Source organism: Nothoprocta perdicaria, unplaced genomic scaffold (genome assembly GCF_003342845.1).
Source record: "Nothoprocta perdicaria isolate Ctin4 unplaced genomic scaffold, notPer1 scaffold_18, whole genome shotgun sequence".
NCBI lineage: Eukaryota > Metazoa > Chordata > Aves > Tinamiformes > Tinamidae > Nothoprocta > Nothoprocta perdicaria.
The window spans coordinates 6736608-6759619 of NW_020454982.1; the positions used below are offsets into that span (position 1 = coordinate 6736608).

Consider the following 23012-nt stretch of genomic DNA (forward strand, 5'->3'; position numbering starts at 1 on the left):
TCATGGACCCCAACTCCTCACCACACAAAGGGGACTGGTATGAAACCCAAATGCCACTGGGATGCTCCAGCACTTGCCAAACTGCCCGTCACCAAGGTCAAGGACAAACAACCAACTTCCCTGCCCCAGGTGCCACAGACGCCACCACAGCAGAGAGGCCTTCTCCTCTGCACCAGTCTGGCCACCATCTCCATTGGGGCTCCAGGCCCCAAGATCCCAGGAACGTCTGTGGGACCAGTCCAGAAAAACAAGTACAGTACTCACCTCTACAAAGCTTTTCTCAAACAACTCGAACACATTTTGCAACCCACAGTCCACCTTTTTAGTATAGAGACAGTTCAAGCAAAAAAAGTAAATAGACAAATATTAAGTGAGGTGACTCAAATGTTTATGCAGACAAAGCCAACCTTATTTTGTCAGAAAACAAAGTTCCATGCTGGCAGAGCTTTCTAAGCCATCATGCTTCACTTTGTTTTTCCACTTCTTTTTCAGGGCCTAAACTGGAAAGGGGAGGTCACCTTGGTGGCTGCTCCAGCCAAACACGGCCTTTCCAGACGGTTCTTCGGGATGTCCCATGGTGGGGACATGCAATGGACTGCTGGGACCACGTTGGTGTGTGGGGCATCAGCTCGGCATGCAGAGAAGATCAACCCAAAACCTGACCTTTCTTTCCATTCACATCAGAAGAACACACACTGGTGATATTCCTGTTTTATCAAGCAGCCCCACATGGAAAAGGGAGACTGAAGTATCTTTGGTTGCATTTCAGCCATCAAAAAGTCCTACCTTCATATCCGAAGTCATTATTTTTTCATTTGATAGATCAATTGCTATCAGGTTTCTCAAATACTGTGGAAGAGATAATGAAAAGATCAATTCTAATGGACCAAAAACACACCTTCCTTTAAAACAAGGCAAGAATTACGCAGCAGCTCTACAAAATCTGTATTTAATTTTAATCCAAGTTATGTGTCAGAATAAATCAGATCTCACTGAAATGCCTCACTGTCTGAGCTTGGGACTTGGACAATTCAAGCAATATAACTTCAGGGGAAGACACTGAAGGGAGACTTGATAGCTCTGTTCCAAAATGAGGCATGCAAAGGTTGTACAAATGTTTAGTGGATAGTGCCCTAATTCATTACAGAATGGGATTCATATACTTACACAGTGAAAAGCCCAGATTAGGCACACAACATAATTTCCATTATGTTAATGTTGCTTTAAAATATATTGCACAGAGTACTGCAACAATCAAATTATCAATTATAATGTCTGCTCAGAGTAGAAAAGTGTTGCAAACAGAGGGCTGATTACTGCTTCAGTACTTCCAATCTGCATACTCATTGTTTAGTACAGGGAAAACAAATTATCTTGTGTTGGCCCTAGTTCAAATTTAATTAAATGAGTGCAAAGCAATTATAATAAAGTACAATAGTATAGTAATGAAAGGAAAATAACTCATTAACCTATTAATCTTTATTTATGTTCCTCTCAAATAAGTATGTAATTTCTTTATCACTGCATCCCATAAGAAATAGCAGGCTCTCACTGCTCGTGGCCTGCTTTAGTGGGGCTCCTTTTGCTAAAGATCACTACATGACTTCACCGTTGCTACTTATATAGATTTTATTAACATGCCTGATTTTCCCCTTCTCCCTTGCATGGTTTATTTTTGAGCCCTTTGCACCACATCTCTGGGATGCAGATTAGAAGCCTGTTCTCTCCCACCGTGTCTCTTTGCACTTGTCGCTGGTGCAAGGTAAGGCTCTCGTTGAGCACTGTGGTACTCCCAGAGCAGCTGCTGCAAAAGATGCTCTTGCATTAAGACATGAGATGAAAGCACATTATTTCTACAAAGACCTGACACAGCTATTGCCTTACAATCTTTATGGGTATAACAACCGCCCCAACCTTTGAAATGTGCTTTTTTTTTTTTTTTTTGGCTCCTCATTGCGTGTTTTACTTAAGTAAAGCAGAGGTGTTCTGCTCTTCTGACAAAACTCAAGTTTAAGAAAAAAATGGTATTTTAGAAAAGTAGTCAAATATTATACCACAGTACATTTCAGCCCATCTTGCTGCACGCTAGCTATCATTATGACCTTATCTCTCCAGAGCTGCTGGTTTTGTTTTCATTGACATCTTACATTCTGGTGTGTACATTTAATGTCACACACCAGTGCTTAGCTTATTGCAGCCAGTCGGAGATCATTCTATCCTTTCACTAAGCTAAACCATACAAAAAAAAAAAAAAGAGAAAAAACCCCACCAACCTCCAAGGCTTTTGCTCTAAATTGTGAGGAAGCAGCAGGATTATGAGTGAAAACATGTTTCAAATATTGTTAGAGGCAAAGCTTTCTCCTTATCATGCTAGGAAATTAAATGGTATTATCATTAGAACTGCTAAATATAAAAGGAAAGTGAGGTGATATTGTACCACGAAAAGTGGTATTGTGGTGAACAGACCACATTGGCAACAGTGACAAAACTGCGTTAGAAATACATTTTTAAGAAAAAGCTTCCAAATGTTCATTATAAATGTAGTTATCAGTACACAGAGAAAATGAGAGGTACCTCCGTAAAACATAACCCGGAGAAATAGTCCTGCATATGCATGAAGTCTGGGTAAAGGGTCCTTTTGAGGGCTGGGAAACAAAACCTTCACAAAAGAGTTTGCAAAGTCAGATGTCCCTAGGCTTTCTCCTGATACAGCTTGGATTCCGGACCCCTTGCTACCTTGCAAAATTCTGGCAGAAGAGCTTCTAAAAAGTTATTAACAGATTCTCCGAGAGGATGGGAGAGGTGCAAATTTGCAGCTCAGATGGCTGGGAAACACACAAGTTCACCATATCCCTCATATCACACGTCGCAAAAAAAAGGAAAAAAAACTTCTGCCTTGCAGAGTATTTCTGGTCTCACAATCTGCTGCCGAGCACTGTGTTAGCAAGAAACGCAGCTCTTTAATCTTAATGACACCTAATGAATCAGCCCATTCTTTGCACATTTTTAGCGCGCTGCTCCTCGTTTCGCGCTTGCTGCTCAGTTTTGCGCTCCGGCCCCGCGCGGGCACCCGCGCGCGCCCCGAGAGCGCGGCGCCGCTGCCAATAGGTGGCACGTTTGCATTTGAGGAGCACGGTGCCAAAACCCGACTGCTTGCTTGTTTGTTTGTGTTGCTTCCACAGCGAGCCCTGTTTTAATTGCAGCGTTTCGACATGTGAAGTTAATGCTATCGTTAAAACAAGGAGGAAAGCAAAAAAAACAACAAAAAAACAAAATAAATCCCCATGTGCAAGCATCACAATCTCACACTAATTGTCTTTTTCAGTCTAGAGCAAAAAACTTTACATTGAGGTGTATTAATATTTAACTTCCGTGTGGAGCAGCCACTAGAGGGGAGTTTGACACCCATGCTCATACCTGCACACTAGCTCACAACTACATGCTAAATGGCAGGGAAATGTAAAAGATAAAAAAGGCCCGGTAACTACACACGATCCTTTTGTCAAAACCACAAGTTCTCATTCTCTTTCCAGATTACTGGGTAAGATGATTTCTATCTGACTTCATAAAAGTCTAAACGCTGCTACCAGTTCAACAGCACTTTGTCCAGCTTCCTGATACATGAAATGGGGGGATGAGCCTGCAGGGAACAGGCATAGAGTGCTCAGTAATGAAGCAAAATAAAATTGCCTGTAATGAGGCTAGACATCATAGACATTGGGCTATAGGAAGCTTAGGAGTCTTCCTCTCTCATCTTTATGCCTGCAAATCAGTGTCCTAGCACGGTATCTGGTAAAGATTTCCAAGTTCCTACTAGGTCCGACATATTCCTTATACTAAAGACCTGCCTGTATCTGTTATTGCAACTAAAATGTACATCTAACTGTCCTTGCTGTTTCCTTCTCTTCATCTGGATTTTATTTAAAACCTTACTGCTCTGTGCACCCAATGTACAATGAAAAGGTCAGAATTTCAAAAAGTCTTGATATCCCTGTGCAATAGGTAGAATAAAACAAAATTTCACCAAGATGTATAACTCAAGCAGGCATAGCTTCACTGAAGTCATATCCAAAAGCTTGGGATTGTACTTGGTGCAACTGCAGATATTTTTAAGTGCAGGAACATATCTGTCACAAGGAGAAAGAATTTATATATGTATGTGTACACATACAAAAATATATGTAGATGCACAGGCACATATCATCTTTTTCACATACTGGGTCTCAGATTTACTTCTACTGATCTTCAGAATAATGGAAGAGTGCAGATTCAAAATAATGGAAAGGATAATGCATCTTCTCAGAAGGAAAGAAATGAATACACTGCACATTGCTTGTCACAAAGAATGTACTTAATCCATACTCTTATTTATAGCATCAAAATGTTTTTGACAGTAGTAAGGAGAATAAAAAGTCAACAAACACAAGGCAAAGACAAGAGGCAAAACTGTACACAATTTAAGTCAAACAGTATTTAAAGGGATATTAATCATGTAATAGCCTGTGAAATATATACTTAAAACTTAAAGCCGTCTCCTATTATGATGCTGTTCCTGTTGTGTGCTGCAAGGCACTATCCACCTAATTCTTTTTAACAACCTACCAGTGTAAATTTGGAGTTATTCCTCTGACAATGGAATTTTAGTCGTACAGTTAATGCAAGGGACAAATTTCACCCCATATCTGAATGCTGCCTTCCATTAAAAAGATAATTAATGTACACAGGTGGGTTTTTTCTCTTTTTTTCAAAAATAATTGATGTGGAAGTCTAACAAGTTCTAAAGGCTATTTGCTTGAGAGACAGGAATTTATTTTCCTCAGTAATGAGCTGAGTTTCAAATGTATGTGCCTTTTTTTTTTTCTCCCTCCAGAAAATAGAAAACTATATTTTTTCATATTTTCAGCATATATTTCAGTCCTTCTCATACCAAAACTACAAACGGCCCCTAACAAACAGCCCCACTGAGCTCCCACAGAGGTTTCAGGGCAGATAATAGAAATCAACAGACAAAATAACCCAAGAGCATTACTTCATGGTGGCAACTGTATAGTGAAAATACTTCTTACGCCAGCCCTCTCTGAGGTGCAGTTCCAGAGGAGGACAACGTGAACTCGACATGATGTCTAGTGATGTGACTATTAACCCTACAGAATAAATCACCCTCCACCAGCGGTTCGTAGAGGCTACCTCAGTGCTGTGACTATATGCACTCTCCTTTGTAGATTAGTTTCTAGCATCCGCATTAAGAACATCTACTATAGAAGTAGATTTAAAGATCATAGCATATAAATTGATCATGAAATAACTGTGAGACTGCAATGTAACACTGTTCCCACAAAGGGCTATGGTGGTCTTTAAACATTTTATGAAAATGGTAAAAGGAACATGTCAGTGTTACCATGTATAGATGTGCAAATAGGATGAACATGAGTATGCTGACCTAGTCTTATAAGAAATATTCATAAAATTTGCCAGGCTAGCAAAACAAGCAACTCAAAAAAATCCTTAAAATCACTCTTTATCAAGGATGATTCATCTGTTTAATGGTGACAGCATGTAGTCCAGGTAGTAGTGCAGATAACAAACCTAGTTTGGCTTTTTAATAGCTCACAAGACAGACTGGCTCACAGGAGAGGTGGACAGACAACAACCTTCTCTTTTTTGAAACAGTGTTTGCTGTTAATACAATAGAATCCAAAATTCAACTGGGCAAGGACCTTATTAACCTACAAAACTAACACAGAGACCTGAAGACATAGACAGGTTTCTATTTCAAGTTTAGAAGTTCTTATTTTTCTTATTTTCTTATTTTTTGTCCCCTTAGGAAAGAAAAAGGCAAGGCCAGAGTTCAAAAGCTTACTAAATAATGGATCTTAAACTTGAAGATGGAACGGGACAATTTGGGGGCAAGGCAGTGATTCCTCAACAGCTGGTATATGTAGTACTACAAGTTTTTGGCAAAGAAATTCCTCTAACTGGATTGCTTTTCCCCAACTTTTAACCCACAGCAATTTACCTAACTTCTGTCTGTTCCTAGTTAGCCATCTGGTAAATAGATAATATAATTGCACCTCTTATAGGCTCATTGTGTGGCTTTATTATTGGACATCTTTAAGATATACTGAGCTTCTTGATGAAGAGCTCTACAGTCTATTAATAAATGATAATACAGATTGACTAAGAGGAGTGGGAGCATGAAACTAAATTGTTGTATGAGATAAACACCAGTCAAACAGAGGCAAGGGAAATAACAGAAAGCTGAGATGATCCAGAAAAGGGCATAAATTAACTGCACTAGGAAACATAGGGAAGAAAAATTGGTGAAAGGGAAATGACCAAACGAAGAAAACTTGGGCAAATGAGAAGGGATGGATCTGCAGACCAGAGTCAGCTTCTTCTAGCCAGAGCAGTGGTGACATTGGGCTCAACCAGGAAGCCTACACTGGTGAGGAGGAGAACCAACCAGCACCTCACAGCTTCTTCTGCTCCATCTTATTCATTTCCTCACGGTATTGCTTACATGCATCCTTCTAACAGGAGGCACTGCCCCAGGGCATGTGCCCTCTTCTCCCTCATCTGAAGAGGGTGGTTCCCCAGGGACTTGACAGTTTATCCTGAACACCTGATATTCCTGGGACAGACATCTGCATGGAAATCTCCCTAGTAGCTTAAGGGAAGCACTCCCTTTACCAGCCTGATCATCTGCACATTGCATCGTACACACTACTTGAACTACCTAAGTGTAATTGCCATAAGTGAGCAGCTGATTGCTATCTGACACTTAGCTTTGCAGCTTTCATTTCCAGGTGTTTCTGGTTTTGTCATCACTCATAATTCCATTTTATCACAGACATGGTAACATGTATTTAAAGGACATGACCATATTCAAAAGAACGAACTATACCGGATAACTGCAATAGAAAACTGTAGTGCTTGGAGCTATTGCAAATTCAATAATTGGCAAATAAAACAATAAACAAGCTTATTGCTTATTCAATCCTCATCCAGAAAGTGGATTTCCGTACCAGAATTCCTCATTACACACACCATTCTGTAATTCTGACAGTGTGACAGCATATAAAACCTCTTCCCTTAATTTTAAATACTACTTAAACATCAAAAAGAGTCTTTTTTCTCCTGTAAGTCCTTATTTAATTTGAAAATCTTTTGTTAAAGTTAGATTTGTAATATCCCCAACCTTATCTTCTACTTGTTTCACAATTTTAAATTATTGCCTCCTCTTATTATAAATGTAGTGAGTATTGGAGCTATCATTGGATTCAGTTCTGCAACCCTTATTTACATTTAGTGTTTTAAAACAAAGGCACCAGTGTGAATAGAGAGATACTTTGAGTTAGGCTGCACAGCAGGAAGAGATAAATTTTTTTGGGGTCTATTTTTGTAAACAAACCAAGGCAGGGCCATTGCTCTTAGATTTATTTTTTAAGAATCCCCATCATTCTAGATTTTTTGGGGAGTATATTATATTAGCTAGGTAGTTCTTATTTCAAAAATATTGAGTGATTACTTACTAGGAAGTCAAGTGGAGTCCACAAAACCCATCTTTATACTAATACTTCACTAGAGCATTGCCTCTGCACTAAACAGATAGAATTTAATCTTAAGAAAAAAGAGACAGAAAGAGAAAATGATATTTTCTAGCAATATGGATTGGTTCCTCTCTAATGCAAGAAAATGAACAGAGATCTTCTGTTTTCAACAACATTTTAACTCAACTGAGACATCCCTCAAATGTATGAAAGTATTAAGAGCACACACATTGAAAGTATGAAAAGTCACTTCACACATTATATAGAAAAATACCTGATACTAATGTAGTAAGAAAAAACACTAGAAAGACAATATAATATCTTGCAGTCATCCACCTGAATCCATAGGACACACCCTGAAAAATGCTGTGCAGATAAATTATTCTTTTCCATACAGTAAATCTTGACAAATTATTTGCATCATCACTTCACACTCCACACCACATCCTGTTCAATCTTATTCTTAAAAGCATACAAAGTGGCTCAGAGGAATTCCATGCCTTTTATCTCTAAAATACTAAATATGAACATTTGAGTTTACCTTTATTCCCTCCACCACTCATTTGCTCGCTATTGACAACGAAGGAATGTCACTACCAATAAAAGTCCATCTTATCATTCATTTTTTCTTGAAAAGCAAGCAGGTGAATCCTTGATCTGTAAAAGATAAATGTCATGTTGTTCTAGTCTGTCTGACCAGTCTATCAATGACAGTCATTCACCTGCTATAATAAAGTGAACAGTGAGTTTGCTAACATTGCATCTGCCAGTACATTTTTCTTTGAGAGTAAATGAGGAATAATAAACCTTGATCTTTTATACACTGATTTTTGTTAGAGAAGTATGATTCATCAGTTTACTACCACATCCTGCCCCTCTACAGATTCAGATTCTGCAACCACAGCCAAAAAACAAGTTAACGCTACTGAACAAATAAAATATTATTCTTAAAGAAAATAGAAAAAAAATCCACACTAAAATTTCAGACCATTTTCAGTCCTGACACTTGCAGAGTGACACGACAGAAAGATGACTTATTATGGAAAGAACTCAAGAAGCTTCCCCCTGAATTCCAGTAAATATCTTCCTTTTCAACAGCTTATTCAAGATATATAAACGTGATGAAATTCTGTGTTCTGTGTGAGTGAATGCATTTTCATTCAGCAAATAGCAATCTGTAGCCCACAAAGACATTAGAAAGAGCATTTGTCTTTGCAGTGCTCTATGGAAATGGTTTAAATACTTCTGCCAAAACATTTCAAGTTAAAAACTACATTCATTATTATTTACATATAACTAACTGACCATTCAGAGGTTGGAGAAGTATTCTTATATTGTTCGCCATTGCATTTTCCTCATAACATATGTTTCAGTAAGTCCATTTCAAAAACAACTCTATGCATGGGGTTATTTTGGGGATATAGTTTTATGCAAACTAGCTTTCAGCTTGTGCATCCTGCTATATCTCACCTGAAATTAATGGATTCATGATAATTGACACTTACTCTGAACCTAAGCCAGTGTGTCATGTGTATTCAGATGAAATAACACTAATTAAATGAAATCAAAACAGAAAACAGCAGGAATGTTCCCTGTAAAATATATTTCATGTGTACATAAGGAAGCAATCTGAAGATTATCTTGACTCCCTTGCCCTTTCATGCTGCGATGCATGCAAAGAAGGTTTCACAATTACACAGGATAGGTATCTCCCCCCCGACAAAGATGCCTTTGAAAAATAAGTGAGTGTAAACTTGACAAAAATCTTATTTGTTTTAGATGTCATAAGACATTCCGTACATTTTATTTCTTCATCTTGGTCAGTGGAAAGTTATTATAATCTATTATCTAGAAGCATAATCTATTATAAAGAAATAAAACAAGTAGGTAGATGTGTCATCTGAATAAGGTAGTATGTAATTGCTAAATAAGATGCAAATTAATATATTTTTATGTGTTTACTGTTAGAAACATTTTTTCAACACTGTGCAAGTAATTTCTTGCCCTCCAGTTCTTTTACTTCTATTCCTAGGAGGCAATTTCTCTCCTAATGTAGATGCTCTCTAGAGGGGGACTACAACTGTATTTATAAGTACACAGCAGCAGTACTCTCTGACACTATATTCTTAATTGATTTGAATCAGGAATCACAGAAAGGTTGAAGGAAGATTTGGTACAGCTTAACTCACACAGAAGATACCTTGTGGAGCAACTTCCCCTTGTTAAAAGGGGACATATATCAATCCTTTATATTATGAGCAAATCATTCCCATGACCTTTACCTTATTTAATACTCCTCATATTTATTACAAGATACACTTTTCCTTTTTATATTGATGAACTCTTTCCCCTACTATAACTTCCCATATTCAAAGTAGCAAAGAGAAACATTTAAAAAAAATCATCCTTATGAACTAACCTGTCACCTTCTATTTGACTTAGATTTCCAAATTATTGTAAAAATATCTATTTAGCTTTCATTTTGCGGCAGTAGGGAAGAAATAATACTCTGAGTCAGTACTCCCTTGCATAATGACTAGTGCAAACAACAGCAAAGCAATTCTTTGTCTAAAGACATCACATATCAAATTATCAAAAACAGTAGCACTGATCATAATGTCTGTCCGTAAGATTGCTTTTAAGTTAACGGGCAGATGCCACCTTAACTACCAATTTATCATGACTTGAAATATAATCTGTTTTAGGATAGAAGATCAAAGCTTACCTTCTGTAATTATAGGCTGACTTCACTAAAATAATGTCTTGGTATGGGCCTAACTCTTTTGTTGGAGCAAAGGAAAAGCAGGCTTATTATCAGTAAGAGTACTTGCCTACAACAATATCTAATTTAAGGTACACAGATTTAACCTTCTTTACATCATTATCAAGTCTCTGATAGAATGGACCGGATAGTTTAGTCTATTAATCGGTGGTCATAAACTTCCCAAATTCTAGCAGGTCAGCAAAACTTTACTTCAATTATATTACTGCCATCAAATTCTACTGCAAAAATATAACAAAGCAATAATTATATTCTTAAAATAGATCTCATTACATGTAATTTATATAAACAGAAATTTATGCAGCTTTTCTGTTCATAGTCATCTTTACTCCAGAGCTAATCACAACATGCTAATTTCTAAAATAATTATCTAGTAATGCAAATGCCTTACCTGCATGTGTGGTGCTCAGGTTTTGACTCAATTTCAGCATGGCTTTTATTTAGAGATTTATACTTTTTTTTAACCGATAAATACTAAAAATATTCCCATTGTAGAATATGTTCCCTTAAATTATTAGGCTTTTCATATGCACACATTCAATCATTAACCATTTCCATTTCAATAACCAGCAAGGTACATGACACGGGTTGGTAAAACCTACTACGTTAACATAAATACCCTATTGCATTCAGCACCCATCAATGCTCAAAGTACTAACATATACATATGCTTTGCTACAGATCTAAGCATTAACCCAGATTGAGGACCTTTCCCAACCTTTAGGGGAAAATGGGGTCATAAAACCACAGAAGCCTTAATGCAGCAAGCTGTGTTAATATCTGCACTTAGGTTTTCACCAAGAGCAAGTTATATAATCCTTCCGTGGCATTACAGGCCAACCGGGGCGGGTCATGCTAGACCATGGAATTAATCCCTAATCCAAAATGGCAACGTTTAACTTTCAGAATCCACCTAGCACAAAAGAAAGCACTTGTGTTTCCAACCCACCACTATTTTTGTCTGGATGTACCAGCACCACAACCTGCTCCCGAGCAGCCGTGGCAAGCCGGGCAGCCGGGTCCAACGGGCACCACACGGCTCCGAGCGCCAGCAGCACAATTTACAACTCAATGTCTTTTAGATACAGCTGACTCTAGCAATTGAGATGGCAGAATCCTACAGCACTCGGGATGAAGCACACTAGAAAAGTGAATTAATAAGTTATCTGATGTCGAGCTCCAGATGTTTCCTACGCTGGCAAGGTTCTTTAAGTGATGATAAGCAGATTTACATACTAAACTAATATGTTTATTTAAAGGAAATTTCCAAATCCAGACTAACATCCAGATTCTTTATTTGGCTTCAGATCAAAAGACATCCTATCAGTAAGGATGGCATCCAGGAAAAAACCTTTTCAACATCTGCTTAGAACTAAACAACAGATAGTTGATTTTCTGCAAATTTAATTGCAGACCAAATTTTACTTCATCCAATATTCTTTATATCCTCAAGGCAGTCTGACCTAGGCATTTTGCATATTCAAATCCCAGTTGCTCAAGAAAAACCCATAACTTGTAGTTCGCTTTTAAGGCAGTATGAACAATTTCATTCAAAGACAAAAGAAATTTTGTGAAATAAAACCCTCCTCTCACAATATCAGTGATTTAAAGCAGCAAGTTCCAAAAAAATCTTATGCTCCTTATGTCAATACATTTAGGCAAATCTGTTCAGCTTCTGATAGCCTCTAATTTAACAACTATGTCTCGCAGCATTAATTCCTCTAGTCCCATTTCCAACTCCTATTTACTCGTTTGGCATTAACAGGTCCTGCTCTTCTACTCTTTCTTTTGTTGTTGTTGTTGTTTTTTTTCATTTCATTCTACACAACTCTATCCCCAACCCTTTCAAGCTGACCTCTCTCCAGCAGCCGTTCGCCTGTCCAGCTCCCTGCACCCAGCACAAGCACAGTGTCTTGTAACCATCCATGATTTCTGTTCCTTCAGGATTCTGAATGCAAAACTACAGTCACTTCCCATCTTCTTCTTTCAGGGCTTTTTTTCCCCTGATCTCTCTTTCCACGGTTATGCTCCCCAAATCCCTGAACCAGTCCAGGCTGCTCTTTCTACATCCTTCTCCAGCTCTACGGAAAACATAAGATATTTTAAACAAGAAGCATGATACATGCTTTTTTTCCACGTACATGTAAAAAGCAGTACTACCACCTGGTCTTCTCATTTCATATCCTTATATTTTCAAGTTTATACGTTTCCCATTCTTAAAATTTGCATTTTATAAAATCTACAATTTAATGTTTTTGGCATCATGATTTCTTCTTTTATATGGCTTCTTTCATATGACTGAAGACCCCCGGACACCTCACCATACGTACTACTGTGAACCAATGTGCCTCACTGAGGTTGGTTAGCACACAAAACCCACCTTACCTCCCTCCAGCCATGGCAGACAGTTCAGTGGGTCCAGTTTAACCTTGGCCCGGTCTTTACTAATGAAGCATCTTAATAGAAGGCTGTTTTGAACTCTTACCAATAGCTGCCCATGAACTGCTCCACATGTCCACATACAATAACCTAATAAGAAAATGAAAATGGTATAAAAAAACCCTAAACTGACATAGGAGCTGCAGTCCCACTTTCCAAAGCAACTTAGAACATTAATGTTAGATCATTGAGTTTAAGAGATTTTGAAAACTGCAATAATTTATCAATATATAAGAGATGCTGAAAACTGTCATCAATAATTATGCATTTCTCAGGATTATGGTATATTTCTGTTTGATTACTCACTTGCAATCATTTCTACGGTTCATTAATTTTCTTTTGAAGCAGCAGTGCATTGTTCCCAACAGTTTACTATAAGTTAGATACTAACTACATATAGCAGTGTAAGGAGGTTTATAGAAATCACCCAAAGTTAATTCCTTGATTAGGCTGAGGAAAAGATTTCCAAAAAAGAAAAGCTAAACAGAAGCTGGAGAGAAAACCTCTTGCTCCCAACAGAAGGAGCTTTGTTTGCTATCTGCTTTGGGACATTGGTACTGTTATGGCATTTGGGCCACCTGATGAAGGAGAAATTCTGGCATACCTGGCAGAGAAGATGAGCAGGGACAGGGTGTCTATCTAGTCCTAAAAGGATGATAAAAATGATTATAAAGCAAAAGCCAGGACACAAAAACAGAGCCGTCCTTCCAGGGCAAGTACGGGAGATTTCCTGCAAGCTTGAACCCATGCTGCATCCCATATACCTTGGTATCTGTACCCTGCACTGAGGACCAACCTCTTTTTCTTCCATTGTCATGGATAGAGTTCTGCTGTTCTTCCCATTACTTTTTTTTTTCTCCCTGTTGCTGTAGTTCCTTTGTTGCTGAAAAACTCCAGAAAGTTTGAAATGCCTGACAGGCAACCAAGACGCCAAGTTTAACACATCAAAGTGCTTGCAATGTCAATCCGAGAGCTTCCCCAGCTTCACACACTAATAAAGCAGTATTCCTACAGAATCGTAAAAGCCATTAGACCACAGTAAGGGAGACAAAATCACTTCCAAACTCACCTGGCATCTTACAGCTAACAACACAATTACACATGATGCTATGCCAGAGAACACCGGAGCAAACATTAGGAGGTGTTTGATTTGTATGCATTATTTCTATAGAGCAGTGTCAGAGCTGACAAATCAAATGTATTTTCCCAAACTCGTACTGTTTAATAATCTGCAAACGTGATTGAAGGAAGCAGTAAGAAATCTAATAAAAATGAATGCAGAAAGGATTAAGGAGACAGCTCCATGCCAATTTGCAGTTCTACATAATAGTCTCTGGGTACGAGTTCTGGTAAATCTTGTTTACAGTGTGTTAATCCCATGTCCCAAATAATTCCACTATGCAAAGGATTCAAGCCTGCCTTAGAAGACTGAAGCTGTCATCCCATAAAACAGGCAGATACAGGTATGGGCAGCCTGAAGGAGAAAGCCCAATGTCAACGGCCACTCAACATTACACTTTCTGATATCACTGTTCTTCAGAAAAGCTTTGGTGTAAATTGTTTGAATGTAAAGCAGAAGTAAAGTTTCACTTGAGCTCTTCTGGGTCAATCATTGACTTTCATTCTTCTCAGTACAATGAAATTCAAAAGTCAGCTTTCAGGCTGTTTACATAATAGATATTTTATGCACTTCCTGTGACTCAAGTCAACTCATCTAGCAAAATCACTTCAGTCATAAATAGACTATTTATAGGATATTGGATACTCTTCCAGATCAATTTCAACTGAGGACGTAAAACTTTGCATTTCTCTTTGCATAGCAAATATAGTTCAAGGACTACTACTATTTTTTATTTTTCTTTTAATCTTTTTGTACCCAAGTCCTGACATTTCAAAATACTAGGTAACTAGTATTGTCCAAAGTATTGTCCAGAGAGCTAGTGGCTTGGCCCATATGAGACAACAATTGAACAAAGAATTCATATTCTGTGATTTTTTTTAATCTTCAGCCTCTCCCATATCTGTATTGACTTTAAAGAGGCACAAGATTCTGTTTCCATATACAGATGCCTCTTATCTTGTTTCAGAACATGCAAAATCTACCAGACAAGAAATAACAATAAAATTCATTTGAAAAGATAGATTCCATTCTAAGAATCCTGCTCAGAGCTTGATATTTGCAGTTGCTGCTTACTGATAATAACTGTTATTTTTAAAGTACTTTACTCATGTTTTTGAAACTCTGAAAATAAATGTTTCTCTATAGACAGTACTATATGTTGCTGGTGAGAAGTTACTTCTCCAATAGAACTTTTTTTTTCTTTTTTCCTGAGGTTGTTCTCTGAAGCCATAAGCCAAGTTTCTTTTCTTTCTGACATGTGAATACCTACACTCTATATCAACTGCTAAATAATCTGAAAGCCATGAAGCTGCGTTCTTCATAATCACATCTGTCATTACAGGAGATGGCCACCTTGGCAGAAAGATCACTGTAATGGGGTTGTTAATGGGCTATTAAGGGGCTCTCAAGTATCAAGATGATCATAAGTAGGAACTGAGACTCATTCTTTATTTCTGTGTAAGATTAATTTTTTCTTCAGTAATTCCATGAATTAATAATGCAAGGTTTGTGCACCTCAGAAACTGCTTCTTCATTTCTTACCATATGCCATGCATATTCAATAATTTGCTTCTGACTCCCCAGTTTAAAAATATGCTAACACTAACTGCTTTCAAGAATGGGGAAGGTAACACTGAAGAAAACCAGTCAATGCCATTCTTGAAATCATCTTGAGAAAAGTATCAAAATTACCTGAAATGATACCAACTTGTACCCTAAGCACCAATGCACCAAATATTCCTACCTCAAAGCTATTTTCGTTTCCTGATCAGATGCATTTACAGACATTAATACTTTAGAGGGCTTTACAGACTATATAGAAATGCTCTGCTCTCTAAGCTCCTTCTCTCAAAGCCGACATCCTTTCAAAAGGAAGCAGGCAACAGGGAAAGTGGCATGAGACATTCAGACATGCAATACTGAGCTTATGTTCTTGCTTACATAACAAATGAAAATGAAGAAAGTGGGTTCTTTCCAGTCCCAGCTGGATATGAATCTTATAACAAACTGTCAAACAGTTTGACTTCTGTCAGATTTTGCTTAGATGCCGTTTTCAGTTTCTTCTGAGCTGAACAGGTTCATTTCACTGATTGGCAACAGAATAAAGAGGTTTGCTTACACTCAGACCTTTCAGCTCTATAGGTTATTCTTCCAAAGTTGCACATATATAAACGATATGTATGTACATGTGTGTATATATATATACATGCACACGCAAAGATTTTTCTTTTCAGCAGTGTCCTAATTCTCAAACACTTTTTTCACGTCAAATTCCTCTTTCTGTCTTCTTCTGGATTTGCATGCTGATCAACATAGCACGTCTTACATTTCAATTGGCTTTCTGAATTCGCTCTTGCAGTTCTGCCTATATTTTCTGACAACCCAAGGTCATCCCACATTTCATCCCCTCTCCTTTACCTCTTCAATATTATCTTGGCAGATAAGTGTCAGCAGGTGTAAAGGAGAAAAAAAAAAGAGATAAGTGGCACCATTAGAGCACTGCTTTCTCTCAAGAGGGGCTACTTTCAGAAAAGAAAGCACTTGCGGCAACTCACATTTGATTGGCATCATTGTCTAGTGAAGCTGGCACACCGTCTTGTGAGCAGGCACAGCGCCATCCTAACAGATGGGCATGAGGATAGGAAGCCAAAAGATAATGTATGAGTACCAAATGTGTGCATTGGAGGGCAAGTTTCCCGGGCAGGAACGTCACAATGGCAGTTTATAAGCTTCAGCACCTATGTTTAAGGGAGCTAATGTACACATTCCACCTTCATGGGAGACAGCGTGGGCACCAACTCACTAAAAATAGAAAGAGATGGTGAGTACTGCAGTGCAGTGGCTGGAGAGGGAATTATCACCTAAATAAGTCCAAAGACAGCATCTTTATAGATGCAAGTGAAGATAAGCAGATGAATCTACAGGAATCAAACCATATTTCTTGCCTATGACACTGAGGAATAAGGGAATAATTAAAGACCAGGAACCAGGCACTCGGTAGAGGGACCCTGTCCAAGGTTTGCCTCCCAAGTTTCAGCAGTCAGTGATTTACAGACTTTCTGACCTGGAATTTGGACGGGGACCACCACATGCAATAATAGCTGGACTTAACTTTGCAGAACTGAACAAAATCTTTCTGAAACCATTTACACTTTTGGCCTCCATGATATCTAAAAGTAATGAGCTAGCTCTGCTCTACAAATGAATTATACATTATAAAATAAGCAAGCACTTCTTGTTGATATCAGTTAAACTTGGCACTTATCAGTGCCGTAGGGTAGCAGAAACATTCTTATACTATTAGAAATAACCGTTTCTTATTCCTCTTTTCTGTAGCAATTTTAAGTGTATAGCCACCTACAGTAGTCTCTGCCTTATATTTGTTTTTTTGGTTTTTTTTCAGTTATTGTTTTAGGCCTACCAGGTTTTCCAAAATGGTAATAAGAATAGGCAGCTTTTAACATCTCTTCTGAAATCCTATTTTCGCTAGAATTTGGTCTTTGTTTACTTTTTTGCTCCCCCCACCACCGCTGCCATAGCTCATCTGGTCAGCAACAACCTTACAAGGCATACAACATTGATCAAGGAGCCAAATCACTGACATGATAAATATTCATGACTGATCACAGTCAGTTCAGGCTTGGCAGTATTACACATCTTCTTTGAGTGGGCTTGAATCACAACGACAACCATGTCCCACCAAATAGGGCCATAATGTACTTCAGTATGAAACCACATTCTTTGGTCTCAAATGTACTTTGTGAAGCCCTGAAGTGCAGTAGGAGAACATAAAAATACCATATATGGCCGAGAAAAATACAACTTATCTCAAGCATCTGACAATATCTTTCTCAGCTGAGAAACAGAGACCATTATCCATTACCCATTTGTGACACCCCATTGCTTAACACCAAAGTTACATGAAAGTATCCATTCACATTCTCACCTCATCACTAAATATTCCCTTAGCTGGAGCCTTTTTGGCCTTATTATTAGCCGTGAGCTGTGATATAATTATAATCAAATGGTTTTTGGATTACCATGGGGATTTTTAGTATTTCTAGCAGGTATAGCCCTAGACATATAAGACAGGGCACAGCAATGCTCTCCATTATTCTCAAGAACAACAATAAACAGGTAAGAGCTATTTAAATCTTAACGCTTCCATTTTGCATGAGTAAAATTTCAATAAGATCATACAGTACAGGAATTTTTAATACAGACAGCCTATAAATGATAACACCTTTACAAAACAGACGTCACCTTGTCAGTATAGCACCATCATAGCATATTGTAACAAAACAAACTAAAAATCGGAAATTTTGCTTTTCTAATCCCATATAGAATTTCCTTCAGTACTGCATTGGATTTAAAGACTCATATTATATTCATGTTACCATTCCTGTGCCACTGAATACGTATATATGAAACTCTGGTTTAATACCTCTGACTTTTTTTTAATCCTGTTTATTATACTTTAAGATATATAAAAAGACATTATCAGGCTTCACCTGCCTTATTCTCCCAAAAATAAACCAAGGCTGATCTATTCCCTCATTTTTATACATGTCCTCATGCAAGCACATTGAGAGATGTTTTATTTTCAGTCAGAGAAGGTGAAAGAGAAAGTCTACGATCCTTTTTCGGTGTATTTTAGAGCATTTTGCTGTCTTCTCTAGCAGTGAAGGTAGAATAAGTGATAATCAATAGTGATACCTGCTTGAATTGGGAGGGTTTGATGGATATGCTTTAGAAACACATCACGGTGCCTGGTTTGCCATAGTCAGGTGCCCCTACCTCTGCAGCAGCACTGTCTCTAATTTATACCAGTTGCTATCTGAAATCTATTAAAGGTTATTAGTAGCATTTCAAAGTACAGTTGTATCTAGCTGGTTTCTCTCGTTAAAATTGATGAGTTGGTTTAGCTCTTTTAGCATCAAATTTGAAATGAAATGGAATTTGCAGAAGTCACGCAGGTGTTGATTGCACCTGGAGCTGTTGTTACACTTCGTTCTTGGTTTTTCTCTACAGCAAAATATTCCCTCTGGTTTAATCGTTTACCTGACAACCAGACAAGTACATTACAGTTATGCTACATTAAATAAACTTAAGACAAAAGTGAGTTATCCTTTAAGTTAGAATAGGACCCAAACGCCATACTCCTTACAATAACATACTGTGTTTGAATGGGCAACCTCTAAGACACTAGTAGCTTATGGTGTTTAATCCATCAATTCTGGGCATTTGTGTTAAAAGGCACATTTGATCCACACGTATTTTGTTTAACAATATTAGATTTTGCAAACAGCTACTAAGTGTCGAGGACCATATTTAACTTTCTGGTAGAAAAGTACTAATAAATCTTTAACCTTTTGCTCACAGTGTTTCTACCAAACCAACTTAAAGGGATTTTGAAAAACAAGACAAAAATTATGGTTCTGTTTTTTTATGATAAATGCACACACAATGTCCTTAGAAATATGGCACATATTGACATATTTTAAAGTTCAATGTCTCAAGTATAATTATTTGAAATATGTTTTCTATATGGCTCTTGTCTACAATAGGTTCACTCTTGCTAGATCATAAGTGCATTGATTCAAAACATCTTTGCCAATACTTTTCTTGGAAAAATGCTTATGTGAAATATAAGAACTGTTATTTCTAGAGTTCCTATTTTGCTCCAAATTTATCATGGACTATTTCCAGTAACAATTCTATTTCTAATGCTTTTATTGGGAACTTGCTTCTGTCTAATGGGAATTTGGAGGCAGGTAAAATGCTGTTTACAGAGTGCGTCTGCCAGAGTATAAATTGCTCAGTACCAAAATACCCACTCCCCAGAGAACAACTTCTGCAGGTACTCTATAAACAACTGCTGAGGTTACTCAACCTGTTAATTGCCAATGAAAATTGAGCCTGGTGTCCAAATTATGTATGTTACAAAGAATGCTCATGCCAGAGATGTCAGCAGCAAGCTGTCTTCTCCATGCCACCCCCACTGCCACTCTGAAATGCCCTTGAAGCTAAGGAGATATGGTGTCAGAGAGGAATAAAACGAGGAATTCATCAGAACACACATAGGCTACACAGGCTGTAACGACAGCCTCTTGCTCTGTAAGCAATTCTCATACATCAGATGTTGCCAGCCTAAGTTACACACCTAAAATAACCACTCATGTCACAGGGTTGTAAAGCAGGAGGAACAAATACGACTTCCTCCAAAGTTCCAAAAAAACAAGCGGATAAATACTCTAGCTCTCATAATTGCAGCAAGGACCACTTCAGAGCTCAATTACAATTGATCTACTGACAAGACTGGGTTCGGAAAAGGCTCCTGACTAAATTCCCCACCTCAGGATGAAGTTAATGAGGCTGTCGAGGGAGCAGCAGGGCCAGATTTAGTGCCAAAAATGCACCAGTCACACTAGAGAGATACTGAAGGGGAAGCAAAGGCAGTGCTAATTGATAAGGAACAGTGCAGCTCAGTGGCATAGATTTAGCCTCCTTAAAGTTCAATAAACAGATGACAAAGATTGTTAAATCAATTCATAAGAATTATGCTGAACCCTAAAATGTACATCAGACAAATAGTGCAGCATTTAGAGTCAGGAAATAGAAGAAGTCAAGAAGGTAATTCGTGTGTCACATGAAATATGAACAAGGAAAGGCTCTCTCAGGCTCTTTGGAAGCAGTTTAGCACTTTGCTGCTGACCTACAGCAAGTTTCTACCATTAGGATGATGCCCTGGCATCCTTCCCCCCTGGCATTCCACAGGCTCAATACAGGAACTATAAGGATCTTATAGGAAAAAGGGCTCCTTTATCAGGAGGCACTCAAAGCTCAGGAGAAAATTTCCAGTTCTGTTTCCAAGCATTTCTGCACAAAATTTGTCAGCTGGGCTGGAAGAAAACGGATAAGGCAGAATGTACAATAAATCAGCTAGGTAATGCTAAGTCATTTCTGTTGCAAATAACAAAGTCCACATAAAGGCCTTTCAGTGAAATCCTGATAGCAGATTACCAAAGCCAATAACCATGAGTGCTTTTGCAAACCTCAAATCCACTCCAAGTTAGTCAAAGTGGATTGGAAAATCAGATCTCCTCAATGTAGTGCATTGATGTTTACACAAAACCTTTAATTCATCGCCAAAATGTATGTGTTCAAAAACAGCAAGAATATTTTACTTTAATTTAAAACTATGCAGATTTTTCACAAGTGCATCTACCTTCCAATCTCTTTTGATTTTTTTTTTCTTGTAATAAAAGACAACAATATCTAAGGAGGACAAAATCTGGTTACTGGTACACCTAAATGACCTAAAATAAATGAGGTAGTAGAATTTGCAGAGAATAAAGTTATGCAGGTTTCCCAAGTCCTGAGACAACGATAACAAGCTTCCAAATGGCTTATTAATCTAGGTCAAAGCCATAGCAAAAAAAAAATTCAATATTGATAAATGAAAACTAACATACGTTGTAGAGATAATGGACATCAGTCATCCATTTTAAGAAGTTCTAAACTGATATACCGAGGGATAGACACCTAAATATTACTATTAGTAGACCTAAAGAAAGGCATATCATAAACAACATCTTGCAAAGAGAAAATATATATGTTTTAATGCATAAGGAAAATGATGAAATAATACAGAAAAATGACAAATTTTCTGCATCTCAGAGGATATAAGTTATGGGTTTCACAGAAGCAGACAAATTTGATGAAAGCAAAGAAAATCTTAGATAAGAAGAAATTGATTTTTAAACTCATATTTTGTTTATTTTCCTCCAAAGAAGACAAATAGAAACAGGCATGACAAAATGTGTATTAAGAAGTAATGAAAGTTATAAAGAAGGTCAGGTGGGAGCTTTTCTTTTCTTTTTCTATAATACAATAAAATGACATATATATTAAATTGAAATGGGGCAAATTAGGAACTGATAAAAGGAAAATAATTTCTCTCACACAACACATAATTAGATTCTGGAACTCTTTATCACAGCATTTTGCTAGGGTCATAAATTTAACAAGATTCACAGAGGGATTAGATTTTTATATAGACAAATTCTTGAAATATGCAGTGGTTGAAACCAGGTATTTTACTTAGTATAGATGAATTACTCAAAACAACCTAAAACTCCATGTTTTGGATCTTAAGATAAACTCATTGAGCACTTCATGGATGACCCCTGTTAGTTTGAATGTGAAGCTAGGTCACATGAGAGTACTCTCATTCCACAGAGTAATTCCCATATCCTTGTTTCACACAGGACTCCTCAAGGCTGCAGGTCAGGATTTGCACTGCCCAGCTGCCAGACAGCACCAAGCTTTATTAGAAACCTGGGAAAATGTGGTCCTGGCCATAGAGGGGAAGGTTGTCCACCTCCTCTGCCACTTTTGGTTTTTCCCCTACTTATTTAAATTGTGGTAATGTTACTGGGTATCTCTGTTTTCAACGGCAACCATGATCAAGAACAATGTTAGGCCATTCAAACCAATTCCATTTAGAGTGGAAAAAATACTTAATTCACATAAAGAAGATAGAAAGTAGGTGCTTAAATGATTTATCACAAAACATATAAAAATGCCTATTCAGAGGTATTTCAGGGATGAGGGAAACAAGAGAATAAGGTGAACTGCAAAACCTGACCCACAGCTAGAGAGATCTGGCAGCTGGCAGTCTGGCCTTGCCTGAATCCAGAGCAGCTTTAACAACACAGAACGAATGTGTCCTCACAAGGACACAACAGCCCTGCATCACACAACTTGTGCTGGCCTTCAATCCAAGATAAGATATAGGTCAGGTGTTGGGGTCAACAGAATTTAATTTATTTTTGGTCTTCTAACTTACAATTCCTTATTGAACTCCAGTATTGATTTACTTCCAAATCATAGAGAGCACCTTCTTGCACTGCTACTTTTGAAGTAAAGGCTAACAACACTACAACACGGAGCTGATCCAAAGCATTTGCTAACTCATCAGTAGAGGGAATCCTACATGTTTCTCAAGCAACGCATATTGCTTGGGCTTCTACACCGCTCCCGCTTCTTTCAAACACTGACGGCAAAGAACCTTTCCCAGGACTCATATCAAGTATTCATTTCAACAACATTAATTTAT

The 23012-nt window shown here is 37.8% G+C and overlaps 1 long non-coding RNA gene across 1 annotated transcript in view; it reads right to left on the reverse strand.

Annotated features, from left to right (window-relative positions):
- Positions 1–747: 747 nt before the first annotated feature.
- The window catches only part of LOC112944946, a 42598-nt gene continuing 20333 nt past the window's right edge, over positions 748–23012 (reverse strand). Inside the window, exon 4 of the long non-coding RNA XR_003248892.1 lies at positions 748–849. This is a non-coding gene — a long non-coding RNA (uncharacterized LOC112944946). The remainder of the gene's footprint in view (positions 850–23012) is intronic.